Below are 27,117 nucleotides of genomic sequence, written 5' to 3' on the forward strand. Positions count from 1 at the left end.
GCACGTGCTGGGGCAGATACAAGGTAATCAGGCTAGACCCAATCCCTGTCCCACATGGGACTCACAGTTTTAATCCCCATTTGACAGTTGAGGTAACTGAGGCACAGAGAAGTTAAGTGACTTGCGCAAGGTCACACAGTAGGTAAGCAGCAGAGCCGAAATGAGAGTGCCAGAAAGAGAATGAAGGTAGAAAGAGCAGAGGAAAAAGAGGAGAAGAAGGACCTGGAAGCTTCCTTTTAAACTAGGATGAGTACTCTAGGATTGAAGTGGAAAAGAACTATTTGAGAAATCAGTTGAGAATAAGACATTATTGCTTGGAGTGTGGCAAAAATAATCTTGAACTAAACAGCAGTAATTTCTGTTATGATGCAGTAATTGCGTTCTCGAATTGACTTGTACGATGCCCATGGGACCTATAGTAACGAATTATTCAATGTGAATTAGTGCATTAAGGGGATAGATAGGATGTAGAAACAGCCAAATACAAATTCCTCAGCTATGCTCTATCCACTACTAGCAGAATATTATACATCGTTCCTCTGTTATTTTTTAGGACTAAATAGTACAAAGTTCCAAACTCCAAAGAAACACAAAGTATTGCACTGTATGGTACAGGCCCATAAGGCTGAGATAGACTTTGGGAAGTAGGGAAACATCGCACCTTGAGTGATATGCAAGTGCTCAATCAATCAACTGTATTTACTGTGCACTTACTAAGGGTAGAACAGTGTACTAAGCTCTTGGGAGTGTAAAGTGCTCTGCACATAGTAAGTGCTCAATAAATACAGTTGAATGAATGTGTGTACAGTATAACAGAATTGGTAAACATGTTTTGTGCCCACAATGAACTTAAACACTTAGCTCTTTCTTCCTATGCTCAATTTACTAGCATCAACTAGTGCTAGTTCACTTTATATCAGAACCACTTGTGAGTTGGAAAGGACTTTCCCTAATTCTTCCATCACGTTGTTGTTGTTGTCATGGTATTTGTTAAGCACTTACTATGTGCCAGACATGGTACTAAGCACTGCGGTAGATACGAGTTAATCAGGTTGGACACAGTCTCTGTCTCACATGTTGCTCACAGTCTTAATCCTCATTTTATGGTTGAGGTAACTGAGGCCCAGAGAAGTGAAGTGACTTGTCCAACGTCACCAAGCAGACAAGTGGCAGAGCCAGGATGAGAACCCAGGATCTTCTGACTCCCAGGTCCGTGCCCTATCCACTGTACCCAAACGTATGACAACATCATGGCCTAGTGGAAAAAGAGTTAGACGACCAGGGTTCTAATCCCTTCTCTGTATTTTACCTGTTTTACGACTCCGTGCTTCTGTTCTTCATCTGTTCCTCCATATGGGACCTGATGATCTTGTATTCACCCTTGCACTTAGTTCAGTGCTTGGCATAGAGTAAGTGCTTAACAAATACCACCGTTACTATAGCAGAACAGACTGAATAGAAAAAAAACTGGTACTGAAAAATACTCTGTAGGTTTCCCAGGGAGCAAACACAGAAAGGGCCTTCAGACTACTTGTAAAACTACTTTTCACATATACATTAGTTTCAACTCTATGACACTGTATTCTCCCAAGGGCTTAAGTACAGTGCTCTGCACACAGTAAACGCTCAACAAAACGATTTATTGATTGATCAATTGTTCTGTGCACAGTGTTTAGTAAATATGATTGATTCTAGTGAAGTAGACAAATTCTGAATCTTAGTACTTAAGCTCTATTTATATCCTGGCAAGCTCAAAGAGATCGTCATATGTATACAATATTGGTATATATCTCTTAATTTATCTCTCACTTCTGAAATGTTATCTTCTCTAGGAGGCTCTGTGATTAATTTCAGGATCAATTTTAGTAGCATTTCTGTATGTATACATTTACCCTACTAATGAAGCACTTAATCATATCTATCTCTATTAGCTCCTCCTATCTGGAATTATTTTGGTTCTTGTCTCCCCTATTAGATTGTAAGCTCCTTAAGACCAAGGATCGTATTTTCTAATGCTATTGTAATTTCCCTACCACTTAGGTCAGTGTTCTGCACACATCCTGTGATCAATAAATGCTACTGATGAATCACCATTTGGTGTTGAGATGATGATGAAACTGCTCAAGAGCAGCTCCAAACCACCGAAATTCAAAAATTTTTGTTCTACACATCCTTCTCCAATTAAGCATTTTGACCTCCTTACTAATGGCTTTAAAACTTGCCATAACTTTGTTCCCTCCTACCTTACCTCGCTGCTTTCCTACTATACCCCAACCTGTACATTTCACTCCTCTAATGCTAACTTACTTACTTTACCTCTGACTCGTCTATTTTGCCACCAACCTCTTGCCCACATTCTCCCTCTGGCCTTTAACATCCTTCAAATGTGACAGACGATCACTCTCCCCACCTTCAAAGCCTTATTGAAGGCACATCTCCTCCAAAAGGCCTTCTCCAACTAGGCCTTCATTTCCCCTTCTCCCACTCCCTCCCACATAACCCTTGCACTTGGATTTACACCCTTTATTCATTTTTTCCTCATCCCCACAGAACTTACATATATATTCATAAATGTGTATATTAATGTCCGTCTCCACCTCTATACTGGAGATCAGTGTGGGCAGGAAATATGTCTACCACCTTTGTTCTATTGTACCCTTCCAAGCATTTCATTTGGTCCTTCGCACACCACACTCAATAATAATAATGATAATAATGATGGCATTTGTTAAGTGCTTAGTATGTACCAAGCACTGTTTTAAGCACTGGGTGAGATACAAGGTAATCCGGTTGTCACAGGTGGGGCTCACAGTCTTCTTCCCCATTTTACAGATGAAGTAACTGAGGCACAGAGCAGTTAAGTGACTTGCCCAAAGTAACAGCTGCCAGGTGACAGAGCTGGGATTAGAACCCATGACCTCTGACTCTCAAGCCCATGGTCTTTCCACTGAGGCATACTGCTTCCAGGAGGCCTTTCCCAATGAATTCCCCATCTCGTCTCCCCAGCTCACCCCCTCCCAACCATTTTGGGGAAGAAGCATGGCCAAGTGGCTAGAACACTGGCCGGGGAGTCAGTCTCGGGTTCTAATGCCGCCACTGCCACTTGTCCACTGGGGATCTTGGACAAGTCACTTCACTTCTTTAGGCCTCAGTTCCCTCATCTGGGAAATGACAATTAAGACTGTGAGACCTTATTTGGGAAAAAGACAGTGGCCAGCCTGACTACCTTGTATCCACCCCAGCATTTACAACAGTACTTGACACAGTAAAAATTTAACAAATATTATTATTATTTTGCCCTCCCCACACCTCCTACCTATCCAGAGGCAAATTGATTTTCAGTGTTTAGAACAGGGCTTGGCACATAGTAAACACCTAATGAATACCATTATTAACACAATTAATTGATTGACCATTTCCCAAAGTGCCCAGGAAGCAGTGTGGTAGTGGAAAGAGCACAGTCCTGGCAGTCAGAGCAACAGGGTTCTAATCCCACCTCTGCCATTTGCCTGCTGTGTGACCCTGGGCAAGTTACTTAACTTCTCGGGCCTCAATTTCTTCATTTGTATAATAGGGTCACACCTTTAGAGCTTCCAGTACTTTTCCAGTTTCAACTACGAGAAGGAGAGTTACGGAGAGGCATATCATTCCATTTCTAGCTTGGGCAGTGACTAGCAAGTGGAAGGCAATTTGCCACAAGTCAAAACTCACCTGTGCTGGGCAGCAGTGGCACCGGAGAGAGTTGAAGGCAGAGATTCAAGTTTACTGTGTGGAAGGAGGCAACAATAAAATGATTCTGTATTTTTATCACAAAAACACTATGGATATACTACCTGAATGATTACATTTTGGGAAAGATGTGTCCATGGCATCGTTATGGGTCGGAGACAACTCCACAGTATAAGACAAGATAGTGGGGATTAAATCCTACTTCCTCCAATTTAGAATTTGAGCCCCATGGGGCACAGGAACTGTCTCCAACCTTGTTTTCTTGTGTAGTGCTTGGCAAATAGTAAATGTTTAATAAATACACGTTATTATAATACAAAAATATATACTATAATATATGGACATATACTATATGATGTATTATTTAACATAATGGTTATTTTTCTAAAACTGGAATCAGTTTAATTTTCATGCTCTTATGACAGGTTTGAATTGGATATATGAGATGACAAACCAATTAACATTGGTGAAACTGACCCATGCTTAAGGTACTGTAGGTGAGTGCTTTTAAAAAAAAAACCTAACACAGTGCCTGCCCTTAAATATCTCACAATATATATTATATATATCTTTCCATACACATATAAGTTTTTTTAATGGTATTTGTTAAGCTCAATTAAGGTCACTGCTTGAGAGTTTCCAGTACTCTACCAGTCATGACTACAGGAGATAGAGTCAAGCAGAGGCACATCCATTCCATTCCTACCTTGGGCAGTGGCTAGTGAGTGGAAGGCAATCTGCTACAAGTCAAAACTCATCTGTGCTGGGCATCAGCGGCATGGGAGACAGTTGAGTTGATAGAGAAGCAGCATGGCTCAGTGGAAAGAGCACGGGCTTTGGAGTCAGAGGTCATGGGTTCGAATCCCGGCTCAGCCACTTGTCAGCTCTGTGACTTTGGGCAAGTCACTTAATTTCTCGGTGCCTCAGTTACCTCATCTGTAAAATGTGGATTAAGATTGTGAGCCCCAAGTGGGACAACCTGATTCCCCTGTGTCTACCCAGCGCTTAGAACAGTGCTCGGCACATAGTAAGCGCTTAACAAATACCAACATTATTATTATTATTATTGAGGGCAGAGACTCATTTACTGCATGGAAGGACACACCGGTAAACCACTTTCATATTTTTACCAAGCGAACTCTATGGATACACTACCAGAAAGATTGCAGATGGAAGAGGGAATTCTGGGAGAGAAATGTCTCTGGTTTCGCTATGGGTTGGCCACGACTCGACAGCATAAGACAACAACAACAATTTGTTAAGCACTTATTATATGCCAGGCACTATACTGAGCTAATCAGGTTGTACATAGTCCATATAATAATAATAATGATTATAGTGTTTGTGAAGTACTTACTATGTACCAGGCACTCTACTAAGCACTGGGGTGGATACAAACAAATTGGGTTGGACACAGTCCCTGTTCCGCATGGGATTTACAGTCTTAATCCCTATTTTAAAGATGAGGTAACTGAGGCACAGAGAAGTGAAGTGACTTGCCTAAGATCTCACAGCAGATAAGTGGCAGAGCTAGGTACTTCTGACTCCCAAATCCGATGTTCTTTCCACCGGGCCATGCTGCTTCTAAGTTAAGAGTTAAGGCAGATACAAGTTAATCAGGTGAGAGTCAGACCCTGCCCAACATGGGGCTTCTGGTTGTTTTTCTGTCACATTTACACACCTGAAATGTTTTTGTTGTCAAGACTTCTTCTAGGATTCTTCGAAGTGGTGACTGCAACTAGCTGTTTTTATCTAGGGTTTAATACTCCCAAGGATTGCTGAATTTAGTTCAAATTTTAGTTGGAAACTGTTAAAGCCTCTTAAGCATTAGTATGCTGAGCTGATACTTCCTGACCCAGCAGATTTTTTGGGATTTGCATCTGATAATCAGTCCCTTAAAAAGGAAGCAAATATGTTACCACAAGGTGTGTATGTGGGTTGACGGTGTGGGAGAAACACTGATAGGATTTAGAGGAAATGAGGAACTAACTCAAGTATCGTGATTGAATTTGAAATAGAGTATTAATTTTCAGTAGGTGCAAGACAAGTCTACAGCCTATTAAAATTCAGAGGTAGATGCAGTTGGAAGGTATAAGCAGGAAACGTGTGAATTTAGCTAATAGAAACACCACATGTTTCATGTAGGAAAGATGATGATGATGATGTTGGTATTTGTTAAGCACTTACTATGTGCAGAGCACTGTTCTAAGAGCTGGGGTAGATACAGGATAATCAGGTTGTCCCACGTGAGGCTCACAGTTAATCCCCATTTTACAGATGAGGGAACTGAGGCACAGGGAAGTGAAGTGACTTTCCCAGGGTCACACAGCTGACAAGTGGCAGAGCCGGGATTCGAACCCATGAACTCTGACTCCCAAGCCCGGACTCTTTCCATTGAGCCGTACTGCTTCTCCATAAAGATCCATAAAGATAGAAGAAAAGAAGCATAAATGTTAACTGAGCACCAAACCAGCAATTTAATATTCAACCAAAGTACTTGTTGAGCTCCTACTCTGTAACTAATGTTAATTGTTTAATGTTATCCCATGTATCCAATCCAAACCTCAATCATGAGGGTCCCAAAATAGAAAATTCCAACTTCAGTATTGGAAAAGGAGGCAGCATGACTATTAGATATATTTCTGTGTCAGATTCAGCTATAGTACACTGCCAATATCCTGCCTAGATGTACTGAACGCAGCTGATTAGGGCAAAGCATTTGATTTGAAGGAAAGATTGTAGTTTTCTTGCCAACTGGAAATGGAAAAGCTTTTCTGGCCATTATTGTGAAACATATTGAAAAAATAATCTTCCCAGTAAAGAGAAGGGGTTTCAGAGTGTAGAGAAGGGGCCAAGGGACTCTTTGGAAACAAAGGCCGCCATATTTGGTCAGTAATAATAATAATAATAATTTTAAGCACTTACTATGTGTCAAGCACTGTTCTAAGTAGTGGATGACTACAAGCTAATCAGGTTGGACACAGTCCCTGTCCCACAAGGGGCTCATAGTCTTAATCCCCATTTTACAGATGAGGTAACTGAGGCACAGAAAAGTTAAATGACTTGCCCGAGGTCACACAGGAGACAAGTGGTACAGCTGGGATTAGAACCAGGTCCTTTTGATGCCCAATTCCATGCTTTACAAATTGAATTAGACACTTCACCCACACTGTTGTTACCAACAACCGTGATCACTAAAGAGCTGGGAAAAACCTGTAGCAGAATTTTCCTAGGCAACACTTTTCAGTCCCCATGGAACAGAATGGCATCATTTAGGAAAATCATCCCACGTGACTTTCCCCATTTTCCCCCTTCTGCTTAGCAAAAAGCAGGGTTACGGCTTAAGACACAAGAAATTGTGATTTTCAGCCAGCTAATTAGTCAACAGCAGCTGTCTTTGAGGAAGGAATTGCGTTTGTAACTCACTGCAGTGGAGGCATTTCAAGGACATAACTTTTTTGTTTTAACTACTGAATGAATAATCCAGGCAATTTTAAACCCATTTCCTCTTTATTAACTTTTGAAAGCAGGAGGTTTCCAAGCAACTTGTAAAATGAGACAATATTTAAGAATCGTGAAAAGACATTTTCAAGGGAAACTACAGAAATTCAACTAGTAGAATCAAGATTCAATTGCTGTAGATTCAAGTGTATTAATCAGTTATCTCTCTTTTCTTGAATTTTTTTTGCCTTTCTGTCCCTCAGCAATGTCTCTGTAGTTAATTAATCATATTTACTGAGTGCTTACTATGCACAGAGCACTGTACTAAGCCCGGTGGAGAGTACAATAGAACAGAGTTGATAGACATGTTTCCTGTCCACAAAGAGTTAATATTAAATATTATCCTCTTTTCTGCCTTGGAATAATTATTTTAATATTTAGATTGAGATAGTATTTCTCAAATCATGCTTTATTTCTATTCTACTCCATGATATTTTTATTTGAATGGGCTGTCAGTACCTCAAACTCAGCATGTTCAGAACCTGAACTCATGATTCCTCTTAAACTTTTCTCTCCTTCCAAGTCTCCCATCTTTGCTGACAATTCCGTCATTCTTCCTGTAACTGAAGGCAAACAATCTTGGTATCATCCTCAACTCACTGTCATTTGGCTCTCTTATCCAATCAACTGTTGGCTACTACCGATTCTTCCTTTTTTTGCCCAAATTGTATTTAAGTGCTTATTATATGCCAGGCACTACACTAAGCATTGTGGTAGATGAATGCTAATCAAGTTGGACACAGTCCATGTCCCACATGAGTCTCACAGTCTTAATTGCCATTTTACAGATGAGGCAATTGAGGCACAGAGTAGTGAAGTGACTTGCCCAGGGTCACACAGCAAACGGCAGAGCTGGGTATAGAACCCAGCTCCTTCTGACTCCCAGGCCCATGCTCTATCCACTATTCCATGCTGCTGCTTCCAAACATTTTCACTGATTTGCTCCTTTATCTCAACTCAAAGAGCCACCACTTGGGCTCAAGCACTCATTATAATGCTAGATGACTCTGTCAGCTTCTTCAATGGTCTCTGCCTCCTGCCTTTCTTCCCTTCAGTTCATAATCCACACTGCTGCTCAGATCATCTCCCTTAAAAGTGTCTCAACATACATTTCCCTTTCCTCAAAACCTCCATTGGTTACCCGTCAGGGATTGTGTCCAATCTGATTATCTTGCTTTTACTTTAGTTCCTGGAACACGGTAAAGACTTAATAAACATTAAGCCAACATTATTATTAACAGTGGCTTCTAGGCTCCACACCAGCTTTCTGTTTAAAATACCGGATAACTTCACTCACTCCTCTCCTATTTAACTTTCCATTCTTTCCAAATCCACCTCACATTTGTACCCTGCTCTTCTCTCTGAAATACTGCTTATAGCTGTACCTCCAGCCTGGAAGTTCTTTCTCCCTCCTTTTTTAAAAATTGTATTTGATAATAATAATAATAAAAAAGATATTTGTTAAGCCATTATTATGTGCCAGAAACTCTACTAAGTGCTGGGGAAGATACAAGGTAATTTAGATTGGATACAGTCCATGTCCCACGTGAGAATCAGAGTCTTATCCCCATTTTGCAGTTGAGGTAACTGAAGCACAGAGAAGTTAAGTGACTTGCCCAAGATCACACAGAAAACAAGTGGCAGAGCTGGGATTAGAGCCCAGTCCCTTATTTCCAGGACTGTGCTCTTTCCACTAAGCCATGGTACTTCCTTTCAAATCGAACCTCAGCTCTACTAGTCACCATAAAACTCCTGCTAAAATGTCACCTCCTTCAACAAGCTTACCTCAATTAAATCCCCAAACCCCAACTGTACTAAGTACTTGGGTCAGTTCAATACAACAGAATTGGTAGACTCATCCCCTGCTCATGAGCAGCTTAAAGTCTAGACAGGGAGCTAGACATTAAAATAAATTACCGATATGTACATGAGTGCTGTGGGATTAAGGATGGGGTGAATATCAGGTGCTAAAAGGTTACAGATCTAAGTGCATAAACCATGCAGAAGAAAGAGGGAGTGGGAGAAATGAGGGTTTTGACTGGACAATTCTCCTGAGAGAGATATGATTTTAACAGGGCTTTGAAAGTATTAGTCTTTCTTATGTAAAGTGGTAAGGAGTTCCAGGGTAGAGGGAGGATATAGGAACGGATTTGACGGCTAGATAGACGAGATTGAGGTACTGTGAGTTATTTGGTGTTGGAGGAGTGAAGTATGTGGGCTGGATTGCATTAGGAGATAGGGTAAGGTAGGAGAGGGCAACTGAATAAATGTTTTAAAACCAGTGATAAGGAGTTTCTGTTTGATGAGAGCAACCACTGAAGGTTTTGAAGAATGGGGAGATATGGACTGAATGGTTTTTCAAAAAATGATCTGAGCAGCAGAGTAAAATGAGTACTGGAATTGGGAGAGACAGGAAGCAGGGAGGTAAGTGAGAAGGCTGATGTAATAGTCAAGGAGAGATATGATAAGTACTTGGATCAGCAGAGTAGCATCTTGAATGAAGAGAAAAGGGCAGATTTTAGACCCGTTAGGATTTAGTGACAGGTTGAATATGTGGGTTGAATGAGAGAGCTGAATCAAGATTAATGCCAAGGTTATGGGTTTGTGAGACAAAGAAGATAGTGATGTTGTCCACAGCGATGGTAAAGACTGGGGAGGACAGGGTTTGGATGGGAAGGTGAGAGTTTCTATTTTGGGCCCTGCATAGCACTCGGTTGATGCTCCACTCAATTGATGCTCATTAAATACCATTATTACTACTATTACTACTACTAGGAACAGCATGCCCAAGTGGATAGAGCACGGGCCTGGGAGTCAGAAGGACCTGGATTCTAATTCTGACTCTGCCACTAGACTGCTGTATGATCTTGAGCAAGTCACTTAACTTCTCTGTGCCTCAGTTCCCTCATCTGTAAAATGGGGATCGAGACTGGGAGTCCCACGTGGGACAAGGACTGTGTCCAACCCGATTTGCTAGTACCCACTCTAGTGCTTAGTACAGTACCTGGCACATAGTAAGTGCTTAACAAATACTATAATTATTAGTATTAGTATTATTATTACTACTATGATGACTACTATGTCATATTTAGGTCATAGGTATTTGTGTAAATTCAATTGGAATGTCCAATCATTCCATCTGAAAACCACAGCAAAGTAAAATAAGATTTAAGTGACCTTGTTCACTGAATTCTTGAAATATTTTTGTTTATAACTCTTATTTTGCCTTTTCTTAAATAGTGAGAAGCAGTGTGGCTTAGTGGAAAGAGCAGAGGCTTGGGAATGAGAGGTCATGGGTTTTAATCCCGACACTGCCAGTTTTCAGCTTGGTGACTTTGGGCAAGTCACTTAACTTCACTGTGACTCAGTTACCTCATCTGCAAAATGGTGATTAAGACTGTGAGCCCCACATGGGACAACCTGATTACACTGTATCTATCCCAGAGCTTGGAACAGTGCTTGGCACATAGTAAGAGCTTAACAAATACCATAATAATGATGATAATAATAATAATAATTATATCATCCATCTGTCATTCTGAATGAAAGACCCCCCAAACTAAGGCCAATGAATTGGATCGTATAAATACCAGTCAGATTCAAGACTTCATTTTTAAAAGAAGTTGGAATTAGAATGAAACAAATTGCTCATCAATATTTCAGTGAAACCACCCACCTCCCTTCTTCCCAACACATTTTGAAGAATATGGGGATTCACTGAACTAGATTTGCTTCTTCTGTTCTCCTTCAAAGGCAAAAAACCAAAGTAGGAAGCTTTTGGTGAAATTAGGTTTAACTTTAACTTTAGGCTGTTGTTGAACAGATCCTCAGTTTCCTATAATTGGTCCCTGCATGGAGGGGCAGAATGCAAAGTAGGGGTGAGAGCAAGGGAGACCCTCCCTCATTCTGGTATTAGAGAAAGGTACAAACACACAGAAATGCCAGGAAGGTAAATCTAATTTTTCATCTACAACATTCACACACACATAGATATACAAACACATTGTGATATGCATGTACACCCAACTCCACTTACATATACACCCACATTGATACTCACACACATATATACAGTAACACCCAGCTGATATTCATATGTGGTTATACTGTATATGTTTTTGTGATTGTGCATGTGTGTATGCACATAGAAAGAAACAGCAGGGCTTAGTGGAAAGAGCACACGCTTGAGATTGAGAGGACGTGAGTTCTAATCCTGAATCCAGCACTTGTCTGCTGTGTGAACTTGTGCAAGCCACTTAATTTCTCTGTGCCTCAGGTACCTCATCTATAAAATGAGAATTTAGACTGTGAGCCCTACATGGAACAACCTGATTAGCTTGTATCTACCCTCACATTTAGAACAGTGCTTTGCACATAGTAAGAGATTAACAAATACCATAATTATTATAAGCAGTGTGGCCTAGTGGAAAGAGTCAGGGGGACTCAAGTTCGAAACCTGCCCCACCATTTATCTGCTGTGGGATCTTGGGAAAGTCCGTTCTCTGTGCCTTAGTTTTCTCATCTTTAAAATGGGGATTGAATGCTTATTCTTTCTCAGATTGGGAATACTGAGAACTGAATACCTTGTATCCACTCCAGCCCTTAGTATAGTGTGTGGCACATGATGAAAGCTTAACGAATACCTCAATTTTATTACACTGCTACACACACCCACACTAATACACACACAGATATATACATATATACCCACAATTATTAACATGCAGATTCATACACACACACACACACACACACACAGATAATGGAGTATTCCTCTGGTGACCAGACAACCCTTGCCCTCCGCTGCAGCTGCCCTGAGATACCACTGGCTAACTGACAGACTGACTGCCTGACTGCTTTCTGGTAGCCCAATTCCTTGACTTAGATATTTGTTACTGGACCTGAGATTGGTTGAAAGCCTTCTGTTCTTCTACCTTTTCCCATCTCATCTATTGCCACAGTGGGAAACTAGATGTGTAAAACCTTTCAGGGAAGAAAAACGTGGACACAAATGGCAGTCCTGAAACAGAAAGAGCATTTCTCTGAGCCTATAGCCTATTAAAAGGATAAGAGCTCTCTTTGCCTATAATACTCTTTGAGTTTCTAAGCTAAATCAGTTTTGTGCCTGCTATCTCCCACAAGCCCCAGTTTGACAAAAAGATGCCTCTGGACATGGTGTGTCCTATGATACATCTTGAATTCTGACAAAGAACAAAGAAAAATGCTTGAGGTTTTGTGCTACATGTTCATTTCCAAAGAGGGAAGAGAGGGTTGGGAAGTAAAAATACAGATTGCCTAGCAAACATCTCCTGGACTGCTGAAGAGCCAAATTTACAGGTCAAAAAACACATCTACACAGTTAGAGCCTGATGATTTCAGTCTGTTTTCAACCCACTTTTGGTTGGAGTGAAATGGAGTATGACATATTTGTGCTGTTAAAAAACCAAATTAAGGATTGTTTCATTTTGAATTTCTTATTTAATGTCACAGGTTGAGCATTGACATTACTTCCATTTTTACTTTCCTCCTTTTTTGTCCTAGAAAATGTTTTAGCCAGAGAACTTCTATCACATTTTCAGTTTCCATGCTACTGAATGTTGAAGAATGAAAGCCCCTGTGGGCAGGGAATGTTTACCAAATCTGTTGTACCGTATGCACTCAATGAATCCTTTTGATTGATCGATTGAAAAATTTGTTCTTCCTAAAGGAAATCTCTACAATTTCTTTATGCTACAGATGAAGATTGGCATTTTGTTTTTGTTGAGTAATACGTCACACTCTGTTGTAAACATTAGGGTACGTACAAGTTAACTGATCAGACACAGTCTCTGTCCCACATGGAGCTCACAGGCTAAATAGGATGGAGAACAGGTATTGAATCCCCATTTTACACTTGAGGAAACTGAGGTACAGAGACGTTAAATGACTTGCCCAAGGTCACACAGAAAGCAATTGGCAGAGTCAGAATTGGAATCCAGGTCCTTCTGACTCCCAGGCCCATGCTCTATCCATTAGGCTATGCCACCAGGAGATGGGAAGAAGGTGTGAGCAGAGCCAGGCCCCAGACTTTGGCCAGATAGAACCCTGTCCAAGCTAACACTCCTATCCCATTCACTGTGGAATGAAGACACCATTGCCTTCAGCCATTCCCCAGGCAATAACACAAGGCTCTCCACTTGGCATAAGGTGCCATCTACAGTGGAATAGATGACCTGTAAAGTGAACTCTGTCCAGTAGAGATAATAATAATTATTGTATTGTTAAGTGATTACTATGTGCCAAGCACCATTCTAAGCACTGGGGTAAATACAAAGTAATCAGGTTGTCCCATGAGGGGGTCACAGTCTTATTCCCCATTTACAGATGAGGTAACTGAGGCACAGAGAAGTGAAGTGTCTTGCCCAAGGTCACACAAAAGACAAGTGGCAGATCCAGGATTAGAACCCCTGTCCTCCGACTCCCAAGCCTGGGCTTTTTTCACTAAGCTATGCTAATTCTCTGCTCAGCTCACTGGTGGCAGTGTATGAAGTTAAAACTTTAACATCTCATGTTGGCAAATCTGACAGGCCGGGGCAGTGATGGTGTTGGAGAGCCCCTGGAAGAGGAAATAACAACTGACTCCATATTTTGGGAGTCTCCATGCCTCAGTCACTTCTTTCTCTGCCTATCATGCCAGATCCTGGGTACTAAAATGTAGACATGGGGAAGTAAATGCAGTTTTTGTGGCTTCACAGATCTGTCCGAAGTAGCGAGACTACAACTCTGTTCTATTATATTCTCCCAAGCACTTATTAGTGCTCCACACATAGTAAGTGCTCAGTAAATGTGATTGATCAATGCTCTAATCACAAGGAGACCACTGAGGAGATGGGATGAAGGGACTCTCAGTAACATAAACCCATCTCCACTGACTTCTCCCTGTTCTTCTCCATGCTCTCTGAGGTCATTTTGAATGAAGATAATATTTGAAGATCAGAAACATTGTGTCCCTACTAGACTATTCTTGTATTCTAAACATTTTCAGATTCAGAAATGCTATGACTGATGGTGAGATTTTCCTGAGAGGTACAAGTTTAGCTAAAAAGGTTGATGGGGCAAGGTGGTGTTGACCACACTATGTATCCTCAAAGATTGTCATTTGTTTTCCCTCTAAACTGTAAGTTCCTTGTGAGTAGGAGGCATGTCTACCATAACTCTAAGGTAACCTCTGTAAGCTCATTGTGGGCAGGGAATGTGACTGTTTGTTGTTGTGCTGTACTCTCTCAAGTGCTTAGTACAGTGCTCTATACACAGTAAGCACTCATTAAATACAATCAAATAATTGAATGAATGAACCTGTATTTTCCCAGGTGCTTAGTACAAGGTGAATGACTGATCCCACATTTTCTGTTTGTCATGCCTAACACCATTTTGATTTTTACCATGTGGCTTCACTATCCTGTGGCTAGGGAAGCAGCGTGGCTCAGTGGAAAGAGCACGGGCTTTGGAGTCAGGGCTCATGAGTTCGAATCCCAGCTCTGCCACTTGTCGGCTGTGTGACTGTGGGCAAGTCACTTAACTTCTCTGTGCCTCAGTTTCCTCATTTGTAAAATGGGGATTAAGACTGTGAGCCCCACGTGGGACAACCTGATTCCCCTGTGTCTACCCCAGAGTTTAGAACAGTGTTCTGCACATAGTAAGCGCTTAACAAATACCAACATTATTATTATTATTATCCTCTTGAAACTTTGGCTCAATTGGAGCTGCGTCTTTCCCAACAGCTATGCAACAAGCTGACCTTCTGCCAAATGGTATGATTCTGTGTTTTTAATAAGAATAATACTAATGAGTGTCTTCCCCTCCCAGGATTTCACCTGGAGAGTTTTCAGTACCCTACCAGTCTTGGCTATGGGAGGGAAAGTCAAGCAGAGACATGCCCATTCCATTCCTAGCTTGGGCAGTGACTACCGCGTGGAAGGCAATCTGCTACAAGTCAAAACTCTCCTGTGCTGGGTAGCAGTTGCATGGGAGAGAATCAAGAGACTCAAGTATACTGTGTGAAAGAAGGTAATGGTAAGCCACTTTCATATTTTTACCAAGAAAATTCTACACGACCAGAACGATTGCAGGTGGAGGTGGGGCATTCTGAGGTAGATGTGTCCATGGAGTCACTACGGTCAGAAATGACTTGACAGCATAAGAAAAGACAATGAGTGTGTTCTACTTTAAGCTATTACCAAGTGCCAAACACCATACTAAGTGCTGAGGTAAATACAAGATAATTAGGTTGGACATAGTCCCTGTCCCACATGGACTCCCAGTGTAAGAAGGAGGGAGAACAGGTATTTAATCCTCATTTTCCAGATGAGGAAACTGAGGCACACATAGCAGTTAAGTGACTTGTCCAAGGTGACACAACAGTCAAATGGCAGAGCCAGGATTAGAACTCAAGTCCTCTGATTCCCAAGCCTGTACTCTTTCAGTCCCAATAGTATTTCTTCTGTGTCCTTTGCTTTTGGTCATCCCACTTCACTTCATTTTATGACAGTTGTTTGGGTAATTACTATCATCCATTCTTCTCAATTTTTACTCAACAAAGTTGTATTGAGGTAAATATGGCTTTGAAATTAGTTGATTAACTTTATCCCAGGAATTTTTATCTCTACTGTCTTGCCACTTGCCCCTTGATTTTGAGTATGGATGTTTATGTATCTACCCATGGTGTAGGAAAGCAGCATTGACTACCACAGAAAAAAAAGATTGCCATGTAGAATGTGGTGGCACTGTGACATCTGACCTCAAAATGAAGGTCATAGGCATTTGACCAAACCTCAAGCCCAGCTACAAAATGTTGGCTTTCCCATATTTACCCTTGAACCCAGGCAGGCAGGAGTGTCATAAGCATTTCAAGGTTATCAGGTATCTGGGACAGAAGAGATGTACTGCTCCTTACAATATTATTGGCTTTTATCCCTTGAACTACATTGGCCAGTTTCCTACTACATTTTTGATCTATCTGTGGACACATTGTCTTAGAGGTTTCCTTGGTGTCATTTCTAGGAACATTCCCTTTGAGCAGAAAGAATTAAAAGATGGCTTGGGCTTACATAACCCCTTTTCCTCAGATATAACATGCTCAAAATTCCATATTGCGAGGGGGCTAAACAAACCAGGGCTATCACAACATCACATCCTACTCCTTTTTTCTTTAAACAGCATTTGTTAAGCATTTATTATGTTTCAAGCACTGTTTTAAGTGTTGGGATAGATACAAAGCAATCAGGTTGGACACAGTTCATGTCCCACATAGGACTCACATTCTTAATCCTCATTTTGCAGATGAGGTAACTCAAGCACAAAGAATTTAAGTGACTTGGCCACGGTCACACAGTAGACAAGTGGCAGAGCCAGGATTAGAACCCAAGTCCTTCTGACTCCCAGACCTGTTCTCTCTCCAATAGGTCATGCTGCTTCCCTTGCCAGGGTTATGCTGGCCTCCATGATTCAATTTTCAATTCCTCTATCATTTTGCATCTTTGGATAACATGCTGACCAAGTAACAGAATTCTATGATGGTCTTGAGTTGCTAATAAAGATCCTTTTTCATGAATAAGGCTTCCCTGATGTAAACTGATACTATTTTCCTTTATTTCAAGGATAATAATAATAATAATAATAACAGTAACGATTTTGGTATTTATAAAAAACTTATTCTGTGGCAAGCACTGGGGTAGATACAGGATAATCAAGCCAGACAGAGTCACTCCTCACAACTTAAGTAGGAAGGAGAACAAATATTGAATCTCCATTTTACGGATGAGGAAACTGAGACACAGAGAAGTTAAGTGACTTCTCCAAAGTCATACAGTAGGCAAGGGGGGATGCAGGATTAGAACCCAAGTTTTCTCCAGGATTATTCTCAGTCATAGAGCCAGGCTGATTCTGACTGAGCAAAGTGGTTCACAATCGCCTGCATGCCTTCTTGAGTGTATGCCTAAGGCACAGTCATCTGCAAATAGCAACTCTTGTGTAACTGTCTCTAGGACTTTCAATAAGACTCATAGCCTGTTGAGGTGATAGAATTTCCTGAATATTTAGAAGCATATACTAACACCAAGGACCAAATTTCCAACCTGGCTGCATAGAATAAATTGAACAGGTTTTTATCACCCGAGCTCAAAGTGAACAATCACTAGTATCTAAACAATTCAAGCGCATGCCATGCTGACAGTAAGATGTAAGCTTGTTGTGGGCAGGGATTGTGTCTGTTTATTGCTGTATTGTACTCTCCCAATCGCTTTGTACAGTAAATGCTCAATGAATGCAATTGACTGAACATACCTATCTACTTTTAACCTCTGGTGTCTGAGCAAAGCTCACCTGTAAGATAGTGCAAAAGAAAAGGTACTGAATTTGCAAGGACAAAGGACCCAAATATACAAGAGATTCTGTCTTGATGACTCACACTCAGGGATGCTGTCAAACCACTGGCATCACCATCTCGGAATAAAGGGTTGTGCTTTACCGGAGCATCCCTTTAGAAAGGTTTAAGTGCCATAGGGTATTGTTGACATATTGCTTATTGTGTTAAAAGAAGTTCTTTATTCTAGGAGTCTTGTGTTTGTCAAGCAAAAAAGTGCTTTAATTCCTTAATTCTAATTTGGCTTTTTGAAAATAAGATGCAAGAGAAATATAAGGATAGGAAAAAGAAAAGGAATTGAAACCAGCTGACTTGATCAGATAACTTGGGACTGCCCAGATGGCCAACTTTCAGGAATTTTTTCCCAGTCCCTTTCCAAGGCACTAAAACCCAGAAGAGGAAGGTTTATTTTAAGGGTGTTACATTCTCACACACTATTTTCACACCTTCCTTCAGATATAGCACAAAAGCATTTTGTGTAACTAGTTGGTATCGTAAACAATGGTTCCGTGGAGAATGTATGAGCCTGGTCAGACCTCTAGAGTGGAATAATGCTTCATTCCTCTGCTGTTCCTTCCTTACTGTATAGTGGTCTTTGGAGTCTCAGTGAAACTGTACTCAGCCTACAGTAGGTGCTCGGTAAATACTGGTAATGAACATCATCATGATCTTCATCGATTATACTTGAGTGCTTACCGTGTGCAGACCATTGTACTAAGCACTCAGGAGAGTGCAGCACAACACAGTTGGTAGACACGTACTCTTCCCACAGTGAGCTTACAGTCTGAGGATGATGAGGATGATGATGTGATCATCAGACTACAAAGGAACAGATCTTCCAGCTGAATCTCTGCCACCCTTCCAACCCCCAACACACAAACAGAAAGAGAGGTAAGGAAAAGGAGGGAGAGGGAGGGTGAAAAAGACTGTGAAATATTCTGTAAATAGTAGCTATGCATAAGAATCCCAGAAGTTAATACTGACATGAGCCCTGCTCAGGGATCACTTCTCCACAATTTCAGGAGCTCAACCCGTGGCTTAGTGGAAAGACACGGGCTTGGAAGTCAGAGGACATGGGCTCTAATCCTGGCTCCGCCACCTGTCTGCTGTGTGACCTTATGCAAGCCACTTGACTTCTCTGCCTCAGTTACCTCTGTAAAATGGGGATTGAGTGTAAGCCCCACATGGAGCAACCTGATTACCCTGTATCTATCCCAGTGTTTAGAACAGTGCTTGGCACATGGTGAGCACTTAAGAAATGCCATAATATTATTTACCAGGGATTTGATTCCCTTATTAATTTGGGTGCTCAAATGGCATGTTCCAAAAACTAAAACTCGAGACACCACTGTTACAGTGGAAAACCTTATTTTACTAAAACAGGGGCATATGCACATACACACAGATACGCACACACACACAGCACAACACCTATAGTTACCAATCCAACTGGTTTGCCCTGTTTTGATGCTATTGATGCCTGTCTACTTGTTTTGTTTTGTTGTCTGTCTCCCTCTTCTAGACTGTGAGCCAGTTGTTGGGTAGGGATTGTCTCTATCTGTTGCTGGAATGTACTTTTCAAGTACTTAGTACAGTGCTCTGCACACAGTAAACACTAAGTATATATGACTGAATGAGTGAAGTCTTGGTGAAGATAGTTTCAAGGAGTTGGACTGCCCACAGCTCATTATCATCCTGGTTGTCCCCAAGTCTTGAGGAAGATGATCCCATGTTGGAGGAGTTTCAAGGAGTCAGACTGCTCACAGGTCGTCATCTTCCTGGTTCAATTCTTAGGTGCTTGGCCACAGCAGACTTAGGTGTCTTGGAGCATTGGCTTAGGTGGTTCCACATAGGGCAAGCTGGGCAAAGAGAGCCAGTTATTTCTCTCTTTTATCCATTGTTTTTGGGGGGATTGCAGCACGGGGCGTGGGGCAGTGGCGGGGAGGGGGGGGCTGTTCAGGATTGCCTGCTGTCTTTCACTCCTTAGCTCATTACCCAGTAAAACAGAGAGGAAGGTGACCCTTCCTCCCAGGTTTATTCCCCCATGGGCATAACCCCATCTGGCAGTTCTTTTCCTGCATATCAAAGCAATTTAGCCCCTCCTTAATCCCTGAGCAAAACAACTCAGTTCCTCTCCTCAAAACTCCTCAGAGAGATAATACAGTTTCTCCTCTAAACCATGCTTTGGCCTTGTTGCTCCCGGGATCAAATAATACAAGATGGAGTCACTCTCACTCACCACAAATATTCAAGCTGTTATAGAGAAAAACACATTTTAAGAAACTGTAGAGCCATTTTCAAGATGAATTTTACTTGTCTATCTCAGATTAAAGTTCCCCTTTTTTCAAAATGGTTTTACTGGGAAATATGAAATGTTGCTTGTATTTCCTGCTATTGTTGCAATTGTTAACTAACCAAAGCTATCCTTCAGCAACAGAATGGTGATTGGTTATATCACACAGTACCACTGATTGATTGATGGGTAATCAAGAAATTGTGCATCTTTTTAACACTTTCACCCCTCCACCCTATGCATCTTTGTAATATGAAATGATAATAGACTAAGGTCAGACCCATTCATTCATTCATTCAATAGTATTTATTGAACGCTTACTATGTGCAGAGCACTGTACTAAGCGCTTGTAATGAACAAGTCGGCAACAGATAGAGACAGTCCCTGCCGTTTGACGGGCTTACAGTCTAATCGGGGGAGATGGACAGACAAGAACAATGGCAATAAATAGAGTCAAGGGGAAGAACATCTCGTAAAAACAATGGCAACTAAATAGAATCCCAGTCCTTATACCTCATGGGGCTCATAGTCCAAATAAAAGGGAATTCTCATTTTGCAGATGAGGAAACCAAGGTTCAGAGAAATTAAGTGACTTGTCCAAGGTTAAATAACAGGTAAGTGATGGAGCCAGGATTAGAACCCTGGTCTTCTAACTCCCATGCCCTTGCTTTTTCTACTTGGCCACGCATGTTTAACCAATTTATTTATTATATTCACTTTGACTTTAGTATATCATTTACTAAGAAAGTTGACATGATCACTGAACATCTGCATCTGTGAGTTTCTCTCAGTGATGGAAGCATAGTAATCATTTAATGATGAGATTATGAGAATCTACTGCAGTTCTTTCCTTTTTATTTTCAAATTTTTATGAAAGACTTGCATGCCAGTGGTATATGTAATGAATGAATAATTCTAGAATGGAGAAATTGTATTCATAAATGATGCTTACTGCTTTTTTATGTGTATAGGAGAGGTACAGTGCAGGGAGTTCTTCAGCACAAAGGACTGTGGGATGATGAACCTTCCCTTTCAGATAAAAAGGGATTATTTTCCTGATTAAAGCTACAACAGGGAAGATAGAGTAAATTTAGTGGAGAGGAAAATAGTCCCATTCCTAATTGCATAAAATAACTGTGCTATTAGTAATGTAATTAAACAATAATAATGGTATTTGTTAAGTACTTACTATGTGCCAGGTACTGTATTAAGTGCTGGGGTGGATAAAAGCAAATCAGGTTTAACACAGTACCTATCCTACATGGGGCTAATAGTGTCAATCCCTATTTTACAGATGTGGTAACTGAGGCGCAAAGAAGTGAAGTGATTTGCCCAAGATCATATAGAAAACAAGTGGTGGACATGGGATTAAAATCTATGACCTTCTGACTCCCAGGCCCATGCTGCTTAAACCATTCAATAGTATTTATTGAGCATTTACTATGTGCAGAGAACAGTACTAAGCACTTGGAATGTACAAGTCTATCCAGGAGAGCAGAGCAGGGTGTGAAAGGCAAGAAGTGAAAAAACTTGTACTTGTATCCAAGAGAGCTGAAGGGGGTGAATAAACATGTATCCAAGAGAGCTGAGCAGGGTGTGAATACATACGTGTCCAAGGGAGCTGAGCAGGAGTGAATAAATGTGTATCCAAGAGCTAAGCAGGGTGTGAATAAACGTGTATACAGGAGAGCAGAGCAGGGTGTGAATGGCAAGAAGTGAAAAAACTTGTACTTGTGTGCTGTGTGACCCTGGGCAAGTCACTTGATCACTCTGGCCCTCAGTTTCCTCATCTGCAAAATGGACTTGATCCCCTCATCTCCTAATAGCCTACCAAATTTGATAATCTATACCAGCTCTCAGAATTGTGCACTTCCTTAATCGTCAAGGCCCCCAGTCCCGGCCACCTGCCATTTTCCCTGCTACTGTTGCGAGCCCCTCCTGAACTTGTGCAAACCCAGGAAAGCATGCCAACTGCAGTCACCCACAAGGAGGGAGGCTTCTCCAACGGATTCTGCTCCCCTGGTAAATATTTATCAGAGAATCTATTTGCTATCTCTGAAAAATAGGATATTAAATCATTTTTAATCAAACATAAGGTATTAAAAATAATTATACACTGGATATGCTGGAGATCACACACTTAATCTGAGGCCTAATTATTTTTCCTAGCATGAATTTTTCTATGGAGAAAACACTAAAGTGATACTCAAAGTCAAAGTCCATTAGAGAGATTTAGAGACCACATCCCTTTTAAATCCTTTGAAATTCCCAAGAGAATAAAGGATAACATCAAATAAAGACATTTAGTCTTGGCTTGGATAAAATAATAGCAAAATGATTTTTCCACTTTTCAAGTAGTGATTGGTTGTACTTCAGTGAGCTACATATAGAAGGGTTCATGAAAAAGGCAAAATATTCAAGTCTCACCCAAAAGTGACTTTCAAGAACCAGGAAAAATATTACATTTCTTTGGAGGAAAGAGTTGGTTGGTTTGTTGGGAGAAAAATGAAGTTCTCTGGAGGCCAGCTGAGAACAAGCATTATTCAACTGTATTTACTGAGCACTTACTATGTGCAGACCACTGTACTAAGCGCTTGGAATGTACAATTCAGCAACACATAGAGACAATCCCTGCCCAGTAATGGGCTCACAGTCTAAACGCTCACTGTAGTACTAGTCTGAGGGTGACTCTGACCTCTTTCCCTTACTTCTTTTGTGAATTTCACCAAACGGCTATGTCAAGGTAGTTTTCAGTCACTGCCTCCTTGGGTTGAGTTTGAACCTATGGACAAATGACAGCACCTATCTCCATCTGCCCAGGTTCCTGTGATAGGCTTAGATCATTCATTCATTCAATCATATTTATTGAGTGCTTACTGTGTGAAGAGCACCGTACTAAGCACTAGGAAAGTACAAGTCAGCAACAGATAGAGATAACAACAGGTTCACAGTCTAGAAAGGGGGAGACAGACGACAAAACAAAACAAATAGGCATCAATAGCGTCAAAATAAATAAATAGAATTATGGATATATACACATCTTTAATAAAATAAATAGAAAAATAAATATGTACATATATACAAGTGCTATGGGGAGAGAAGGGGGGCCGAGCACAGGGAGGGGGTAGGGGCGGTGGGGAGGGGAGGAGGAGCAGAGGAAAAGGGGGTTTCAGTCTGAAAAGGCCTTCTGGAGGAGGTGAGCTTTCAGTAAGGCTTTGAAGGGGGGAAGTGAGAGGTCCTTTACACTTGATCTCTTGGGAAGAAAAAAGGCCTGGAAGTCAATAAGCCTAGATTCTAGCCCTACCAATGCTGGTGGCCTGTCATGTGACTTGGGACAAGTGATGTTACCTCTTTGACTTCAGAGGGAGGATAAGATAACTCTCAGTCTTTTAGAATATGAGCTGTGTCTGATCTGATATTCTTGTACCTAACGCTATGTCTAGCACAGTAATTTGGAACATAGAAAGTGCTTGATAGCTCATTATTATTATCATTGTTATAGTAGCTGTTGTAGTCATATTTCATTAATAATAATAATGATAGTAGTTGTAGATTGGGATCCAATTTGCTCAAATAGCTGTTTTCATCATCATCATCATCATCATTATACTACTACTTGTTAAGCTCTGTGTGTCTAGCATTGTTCTAAGTGTTGGGGGTATATACAGGTTAATCAGGTTGGACACAGTTCCCATCCCACATATGGCTTGCAGTCTAAGTAGGAGTGAGAACAGGTATTTCATCCCCATTTTATAGTGGAGGAAACTGAGGCATGGAGGAGTTCAGGTACTTTCCCCGGGTCACACAGCAAGCAAGTGGCAGAGTTGGAATTAGAACTCAGATCCTGTGACTTTCATATCCTGGCTCTTTCCTCAAGGCCAGGCTGAGTCAATTCCAATTACTTGACTATCAAATTTTGTATTCTCATCTTCTGGATGCCGCAAGATGGATAGATTTCCAATTTTTGGTTCTTCTAACTCCAACAGTCACTTTGTACTCAAAAGGCTCATTAAAAAGGATAATAGGTAATTAACTTTAATTGCTTTGTAACACAGCATTCATTGAAAATGTTATTAATGAATGTTTAATGAGAATGAGGCGCTAATAAGCAGAAATTGGAAGTAATATTAAAGTTTTCACAACAAACCAAAGATCAAAAGACAGATTGGAAGGAAATTTAGCAAGGGCAAGATTAGTTAAAATATCTGAAAGAAGTGGGAGTAGTCAGAATATAAAATTTGCTCATGAAAACTGTGGTAAACAGACGTAAGAATGGTCCTAGGTAATTCAAAAATTTAGCAGATATAATTTAGGGAAGTATACAGTTTCATACCTTGTTAAAACCAAGGATGCATCCTAATCCTCCTCAACCTCTCAGCTGCTTTGGCACTGTGGGCCATTCCCTCCTCCCGGAAACATTATCCAACCTTTGCTTAACTGACTCTTTCTTCTCCTGATTCTCCTCTTATCTTTCTGGCCATTCATTCTCAGTCTCTTTCAGGAGCTCCTCTGCCTCCCACCCCCTCACTTTGTGGGTCCCTCACACCTTCACAACATCGCTAAAATCTGCCCTTTCCTCTCCATCTAAACTGCTACCATGTTAATACAATTACTCATCCTATCCTGCCTAGACATCAGCCTCCTTTCGGACCTCCCAACCTCCTGCCTTTCCCCACTCCAGTCCAAACTTCACTCTGCTGCCTGGATCATCTTTCTACAGAAACGTTCAGAACATGTCACCCCCCTCCTCAAAAATCTCCAGTGGTTGCCTCTCCACCACTGTATCAAACAAAAATTCCTCACATTGGCCTTAAAGCACTCCATCACCTCGCCCCCTTCTACCTCACCTCATTTCTCTCCTTCTACAACCCAGCCTGCATACTTTGCTCCTCTGCTGCTAAACTTCTCACTGTGCCTTAATCATGCCTGTCTCTCTGCTGACCTCTGGTCCATGTCCTACCTCTGGCCTGGAACATCCTCCCTCCTCTAATCCACCAATCACTCTCCCCCACTTCAAAACCTTACTGAAGCCACATCTCCTCCAAGAGGTCTTCCCAGACTAAGCCCCACTGTTCCTCATCTCCCACTTCCTTCTGTCACCCTGATTTGCTCCCTTTGCTCTTTCCCCCCTCTGTACCCAATAGCACTTATATGTATATCTGTAATTTTATTTATTAATGTTGATGTCTGTTTAATTGTATTGATGTCTGTCTCTTCCACTCTAGACAGTGAGCTCATTGTGGGCAGGGATTGTCACTCTTTATTACTTACTGTATTATACTTTCCCAAGTGCTTAGTACAGTGTTCTGCATACAGTAAGCACTTAATAAATATGAATGAATGAATGGAAGAACATAGAGAAATATGAATTTAGCTGCAAATATCTAGTGGGAAATGAGCAATTAAAAATCAAAGGATGCTTCTCAATGCTTAAGAGGGCTAGAAAATGGATGATAGTCTAGGTCATTATGAAAATTAATCTATTAAAATTTTGATTTTGAAAACAAATCTTGCTTTAATTGCTACAGTGTTAATCAGTCAGACCCTGTTATTTATTGCCTATACACTGTGCAGGCAATGAGGAATCTGTTATTTCTCCAGTAATTCTTGGGAAGGGAATGGTTTAGGAATGGTTCCTCACACCACACTAGAGAATTGTGGCATGCTAGAGGGAGGAACCAGAATCCCCAGAAACCCCTGCTCCCTCACTCTCCCAAATCCCCATAGATTCCAGATTCCCAGACCTCACTCTTCACCTCCTAACCATTTGGAAGCCAGAAGACTGGAGAGAGGAGCTTTGGGAGGGGGTCAGAGGAGTGAAGCAAAGTCTGGGAACCTAGGGATCTGGGAAGTGGGGTGGGAATAATAATAATTATGGAATTTGTTAAAAGCTTACTATGTCCCAAACACTTTGATAGATCCAAGGTAATCAGATTGCCCCATGTGGGGCTCACAGTCCTAATCCCCATTTTACAGATGGAGTGAGGCACAGAGAAGTTAAGTGGCTTGCCCAAGGTCACACAGCAGACAATTGGAAGAGTGGGATTAAGAACCCACATCTTCTGACTTCAAAACCTTTTTTCTTGCCACTAGGCCATGCTGCTTCAAAAGCAGGGAGCCGGAGGAGCAAGGAACGAGGACCAGTGCTAGGAAGGTAGGGACCTGGAAGAAAGGGAGCCTGGAGAGCTGGGAGGAGGCTCAGAGAGCCAGAGGAGCCAGGAAGCCAGAGGAGCAAGGAGCTCAGAGAATTGGTGATTCAAAATGAAACCAGATGCAAACTCTGCCATATCAACAGGATAACATGGATTTGTGATGATCACTCAGTTAATCACAATCTACTGTTATGCTCCTGCCTAGCTCTTTTGAAGATAACATTTTCTCACAGATGCCTTTGATTTACAGAATTCAACCTTCTCTGGCACCTACTTGTACCAGAGCTGATTTGCTGACTCACTGCCCCGACAGCTTTGCTCAGTTAGGTTGGACCGGGCCTGTGTCCCTCTGTGGAAGGGAGACGGACAAGGCTGGAGGCCTGAACCTGTAGCAGTTTGGAGAACGTTTTGTACCCCCAATACCCCAGGAGTCTCTGGGACTAAGGTCAGCTTTGAGGCCTGTACCAAGCTGCAGGTGTAGGGGGTCAAGTCTTAGCCAGTTTGGGGAACCAGGTGGCAGGTATTTTTGATGATGATGAATTTATTAAGCACTTATTATGTTCCAAACACTGTTGTAAGCACTGAGATAGATATAAAATAATCAGATGGGGCAGAGTTACAACTGAGGGGAAGAGTGAGTAGGAGTGGGAAAGAGTAAGGGTCTGTGAGTCAAGGGATTTAGCTTCTAATCCCAGTTCTGCCACTTGCCTACTGTGTGGCCTTGGGTCAGTCATTAAACTTGCCTGCCCTTCAGTTTCCTCATCTGAATAATGGGGATTATTTGTCTGTTGTCCTTCTTCTTCTTTCCTCTATCCTCTTTGTCTTCCCCCTCCTCTTCCTTCCCCTTGCCCTTCCTCTTTCTCCATCTTAAGTGCTTTCTATGTGTCAAGCACTGTTCCAAGCACTTAAATAGACATAAGTAAATCAGGTTAGACAAAATCCCTCTCTCACATGGGGCTCACACCCTAAGGAGGAGGGGGAACAGGCCTTGAATTTCCATTTTACAGTTAAGGAAATTGAGGCACAGAGCAGTTAGGTGACTT

Source organism: Ornithorhynchus anatinus, chromosome 4, assembly GCF_004115215.2.
Source record: "Ornithorhynchus anatinus isolate Pmale09 chromosome 4, mOrnAna1.pri.v4, whole genome shotgun sequence".
Taxonomy (NCBI): domain Eukaryota; kingdom Metazoa; phylum Chordata; class Mammalia; order Monotremata; family Ornithorhynchidae; genus Ornithorhynchus; species Ornithorhynchus anatinus.